Source organism: Oncorhynchus mykiss, chromosome 17 (genome assembly GCF_057628025.1).
Source record: "Oncorhynchus mykiss isolate SJ-2025 chromosome 17, ASM5762802v1, whole genome shotgun sequence".
NCBI classification, from domain to species: Eukaryota; Metazoa; Chordata; class Actinopteri; order Salmoniformes; family Salmonidae; genus Oncorhynchus; species Oncorhynchus mykiss.
In genome coordinates this window covers 1,234,298-1,240,297 of record NC_143038.1, presented here as the reverse complement: position 1 = coordinate 1,240,297, position 6,000 = coordinate 1,234,298, and positions in this window count along the sequence as shown.

Sequence of the window (6,000 nt, the reverse complement as noted above, 5' to 3'; positions counted from 1 at the left end):
TTTTTCATCCGTTCTGTGCCTCCGCTTGGACATTAAAATGAGTTATGACCGTTGGCAGTTGAGTTGTTATTTTGTCTACACAGAATAGTTGATATTCAGAATGAAAACCAATGAAAACCCATTGTTGTCAGTTGTCAGTTAGCGGACTTTGCTGAAAACAACTTTACGGAGAATTATTGCCCTGCCTGAACAATTCAAACATTATCCCTCCTTCAAGGACAATCAGTCAGTCAGTCAGTCATTTTTGTCCCAAGTCTTGAGACGGGACAATAAGCTATGTGAACTATTCTACAGAATCAATCAACGAGGGCAAAGACACACAGGGCCTCGTTGTGTGATTGCGAGAGAGGGAGTGGGAGAGAGAGACAGAGCGAAAGAAAGAGAGAAAGAAAAGAGTGAAAAGTTGATATTTCATACTGGGCAACAGCTGCAGGAGAGTAGAGGCCACAGCCTCAAACTGAAACACATTCTAGTTCCCTTCAGACGGTGAAGTGACTATTTGCATTGACTGCTCAATAAGTTCCAGTATTTTCACCCAGATGGGAAGAGAGAGAGGGGAAGAGAGAGAGGGGAAGAGAGAGGAGAAGAGAGAGAGGGGAATAGAGAGAGGGGAAGAGAGAGAGGGGAAGAGAGAGAGGAGAAGAGAGAGAGGAGAAGAGAGAGGGGAAGAGAGAGGAGAAGAGAGAGAGGAGAAGAGAGAGGAGAAGAGAGAGAGGAGAAGAGAGAGAGGGGAAGAGAGAGAGGAGAAGAGAGAGAGGAGAAGAGAGAGGGTAAGAGAGAGAGGGGAAGAGAGAGAGGACGAGAGAGGAGAAGAGAGAGGAGAAGAGAGAGAGGAGAAGAGAGAGGGGAAGAGAGAGAGGGGAAGAGAGAGGAGAAGAGAGAGAGGAGGAGAGAGAGAGGGGAATAGAGAGAGGGGAAGAGAGAGAGGAGAAGAGAGAGAGGAGAAGAAAGAGAGGGGAAGAGGGAGAGGGGAAGAGAGAGAGGAGAAGAGAGAGGGGAAGAGAGAGAGGGGAAGAGAGAGGACGAGAGAGGAGAAGAGAGAGGAAAAGAGAGAGATGGGAAGAGAGAGAGGAGAAGAGAGAGGGGACGAGAGAGAGGGGAAGAGAGAGAGAAACATACAGACAAAGACAGAGAGACAGACAGAGATAGAGAAGTAGAAAGAGAGAGAGAGAAGGAGACAGGAATATAGAGCCAAGACCTAAACTCCCTCTGCCTCACCTCCCCCTCTCCTCTCCAAATAATCCCTCCTTCTCCCTCTCTTCTCCCTCACTGGGCAGCCAGGCATGCTGGCTGGCTGGCTGGCTCGGGGAGTCGACTAGAGGGGGTGTGTGTGAAGCAGGGAGAAGGGGGGCGCCAGACCCCAGACAAAGGGTGCAGATGTCTACTCCTCCACAGTTTTTGTAGTCAGGGACGTAACAGACGCCTGTGAAGGGAGCATGCCCTCCTATTGAGTTTATTTCAGTCCCCCGTTGAAAGGCTTGACGGAGACGGGTGCTTAGAGAGCTGAGCCCCCCCCCCCCCCCCTCCCCTCCCTTACTGCGGTCACCTGACCCCCCGACCCGACCAACCCCCCCACTCACTGGCCCACCACCTACGACCTCTATGAGGTTACATGTACAGACATGAACAAGGGAAGGTGTTGGATGGAGAGAAAGAGAGAGAAAGAAAGTGGACTTACGTGCCTGTCTTGAAAACATGTATTGTTTATATTACTTAGTAATGTCATTAGGATGATTCAAGGACTTTGCTGTTGCCTTAACTGTTAAAGGTTCAACCTGAGCCACAGAAGTCACTGTACCGTTATGGCACCTTCCCCCAGTGTACTTTCAGAAGAATGTGTTCTGGTAATATTTGTGCTTGTCGGTCAGGCCTGGATAAGAGTCCCACCATTTAGCCTACTAAACAAATACCTAACTGACCGTTATGAATGTTGCAATAATGTTTGTAAAATGGGTAGTTGGATCCTGGATGCTGATTGTACGAGCAGCGTTCGAAGCCGTGCTGGGTAATGAATGATTATGAATGTTGTGATAATGTTTACGATAAACCCTCCAACGTACATCTTTTAGTTTGGTAACACAGCATGTACCTGAACAACAGGATTCAATAAGGGATCGTCTGTAGATGATTACAGATCATACACAAGGAAGATACAGCCTCTCAGTGCTTGAGGCGACACTACAAACACCCTGGTTCGAATCCGGGCTGTATCACAACCGGCCATGATTGGGAGCCCCATAGGGCGGCGCACAATTGGCCCAGCGTCGTCCGGGTTTGGCCGGGGTGGGCCGTCATTGTAAATAAGAGTTTGGTCTTAACTGACTTGCAGAGTTCAATAAAGGTTCAATAATGGTTCAATAAAATAAATATAAAGCCAAAATAAAGGAAACACTTGATTAAACGAGGGATACAAAGTATATTGAAAGCAGGTGCTTCCACACAGGTGTGGTTCCTGAGTTAATTAAGCAATTAATATCCCATCATGCTTAGGGTCATGTAATGAGCAGGCCATTATTTTGGCTACCATGGCTATGCCCCCATGGGATGACAATGCCCCCATCCACAGGGCACGAGTGAAAGCATGAAAAGGATGTAAACTATATGCCATGGCTTTTTCTAACATACTGCCTCTGGAGTACACCACCCCATGGCCGACTGCCCTATATCCAGTCTGCCCTGTATCCAGTCTGCCCTGTATCCAGTCTGCCCTATATCCAGTCTGCCCTATAACCAGTCTGCCCTATATCCAGTCTTACAGAGCAGGATCCTATATCATGACCCACTGGAGGCCGACACTGACTTAACTCAAGGGATAATGTGTAGTGAGGGGCTTGACAACCTGGGATTTGTTGGGTGAGAGAGAGAGAGAGAGAGAGAGAGAGAGAGAGAGAGAGAGAGAAAGAGAGAGAAAGCATGCGTGTTTGGGTATGTATGTTGGGTGTGAGAGAGAGAGAGAGAGAGAGAGAGAGAGAGAGAGAGAGAAAGAGAGAGAAAGCATGCGTGTTTGGGTATGTATGTTGGGTGAGAGAGAGAGAGAGAGAGAGAGAGAGAGAGAGAGAGAGAGAAAGCATGTGTGTTTGGGTATGTATGTTGGGAGAGAGAGAGAGAGAGAGAGAGAGAGAGAGAAAGCATGTGTGTTTGGGTATGTATGTTGGGTGAGAGAGAGAGAGAGAGAGAGAGAGAGAGAGAGAGAGAGAGAGAGAGAGAAAGCATGTGTGTTTGGGTATGTATGTTGGGTGAGAGAGAGAGAGAGAGAGAGAGAGAGAGAGAGAGAGAGAGAGAGAGAGAGAGAGAGAGAGAGAGAGAGAGATGTAGTCATGTGAATGTATGAGTGAGTGTCCAATCCAATCAAAGTTTATTGGTCACGTACACAGCTTAACCAATGTTATAGCTGGTGCAGCGAAATGCTTATGTTGCACCTAACAATGCAGTAAAATGTCCACAAAAAAATAAAGACAAATAAATCAAGAAATGTCGTAACGAATCCAATTAACAACCCAAATAGCACTAACTGTGATCCAAATCCTATCTATATGTACTGTGTGTGTGTCACCAACCGGCCTGTGAAAAGAGGTCATTGCAGCCACAGGGGACTGAGTGGAGGGGGCTAGGAAGGAGGTACGTGATCACGATAAAGGCTTTCATGGAGACGGCACCATGTCTTCTCTCTCTCTCTCCTTTCTCTGTTCCCCTCTCTCTCTCTCTCCTTTCTCTGTTCCCCTCTCTCTCTCTCTCTCTCCCTCTCTCTCTCTCTCCTTTCTCTGTTCCCCTCTCTCTCTCTCTCTCTCTCTCCTTTCTCTGTTCCCCTCTCTCTCTCTCTCTCTCTCTCTCCTTTCTCTGTTCCCCTCTCTCTCTCTCTCTCTCTCTCTCCTTTCTCTGTTCCCCTCCCTTTCAAATTCAAATTCAAATTCAAGCTGCTTTATTGGCATGAAAAACATTGTGTCAATATTGCCAAAGCAACAATGTATACAATATACATTGTAACAAAATTATAAATGATAGCAAATAATAATATAAAATGGTAGTAAATAATAATACAAAATTAAATACAAAAATAATAACAATAAAATGGTAACAGTCTACAGTAAACATTAATAATTATAGTAATAACAATAATAGTAATAATAAGTAAGTTACTGTTTACTATGCAGATGTTATTATTCAGTGTCCCTCAGGCTATGGCAGGAAAATACATATTTGGCTGCAAGAGGAGCCATTGCTCCTTCGCCCATGAGTATTCTTAGTTTTTCCTCTGGGTTCAATTTGTAAAAATTTGGAATATATGTAGTCATTTCTGTGAATAATGAATCTCTTTGTGAGGAATATTTATCACAGTAAAGGAGAAAGTGCATCTCTGTCTCTACCTCCCCTGTCATGCAGTGACCACATACACGCTCCTCTTTGGGTAGCCATGTCTTTTTATGTCTGCCGGTTTCTATTGCCAATCGGTGGTCACTCAGCCTGTACTTGGTAAGGATCTGTCTCTGCTTCGTATCTCTGACAGAGTAGAGATAATCAGCCAATTCATATTCTCTGTTTAGGGTCAGATAGCAATTTAGTCGGCTTTGGGATTTTGTTTCGTTTTTCCAGTATTGTAAATATGATTCCTTTGATTGGTTCATAATTTTGCTTATTGGAATTCTTTCTTTTGAAGCAGTGCTGGCGTCAGCTTGGTTGGTGAGATCCAACACCAGCTGACTGAGAGGGCTCGTTTCTGGGCTCAGCTCTTGGGCTTGAAGTGCTTTAAATTGCAGACTCGAATTTGGACTTGAATTTAGATGTAGCCAAAATTTTAATGATCTTTTCTGTATTTTCATTATTACTGGAAAACGGCCCAATTCTGCCCTACATGCATTAGTTGGTGTATTTCTCTGGACTTGTAGAATTTTCCGACAGAATTCTGCATGTAGGGCTTCAATTGGATGTTTGTCCCACATTTTAAAATCCAGTTTATTGAGTGGCCCCCAAACCTCACTTCCATAAAGTGCTATTGGTAGGATTACACTGTCAAATATTTTAGTCCAAATTCTAATTGGGATGTTGATTTTGAATAATTTCATTTTTATTGCATACATTGCTCTGCGGGCTTTTTCTTTGAGTGCCTTCACTGCCATATTAAAGTTTCCCGATGCAGATATGGTCAGACCAAGGTAGGTGTAATTTTTTGTGTGTTCAATTAAGGTGTTGTTCAGGGTGAATTTACATTTGTGTTTCTGACATCTGGGTTTTTTTTGGAAAATCATGATTTTAGTTTTTTGGAAATTTACTGCCAGGGCCCAATTATGGCAATATTGCTCCAGAATATTAATGTTTTGTTGAAGACCTTCTTTGGTTGGTGATAGAAGTACCAAGTCATCAGCATATAGCAGGTATTTCACCTCTGTGTCAAATAGTGTGAGTCCTGGGGCTGGAGATTGGTCCAACATGTCTGCTAATTCATTGATATAAATGTTGAAAAGATTTGGACTCAAATTGCAGCCTTGTCTCACACCTCGACATTGTGAAAAAAATTCTGTTCTTTGGTTTTTGATTTTTATTGCACACTTGTTTTCTGTGTACATACATTTTATTAAGTCATACACCTTACCACCAAGCCCACTTTGTAGAATTTTGTAGAATAGCCCTTCGTGCCAAATCGAATCAAATGCTTTTTTAAAGTCAATAAAGCAAGCAAAGATTTTGCCCTCTTTTTTTTGGTGGACGTGTTTATTAATTAGTGTGTGTAAGGTGTATATATGGTCAGTAGTGCGATGGTTAGGGAGAAAGCCAATTTGACATTTACTTATTACATTTTTTTCTTGAAGAAAGGTTTGAATTCTTGAATTCAAAATGCTACAGAAAATCTTTCCCAAGTTACTGTTGACGCAAATTCCCCTGTAATTATTGGGGTCTGATTTGTCTCCACTTTTGTGGATAGGGGAGATGAGCCCCTGGTTCCAGACATCAGGGAAGCAGCCAGAAGTTAAAACCATGTTGAACAATTTAAGCACAGCATTTTGC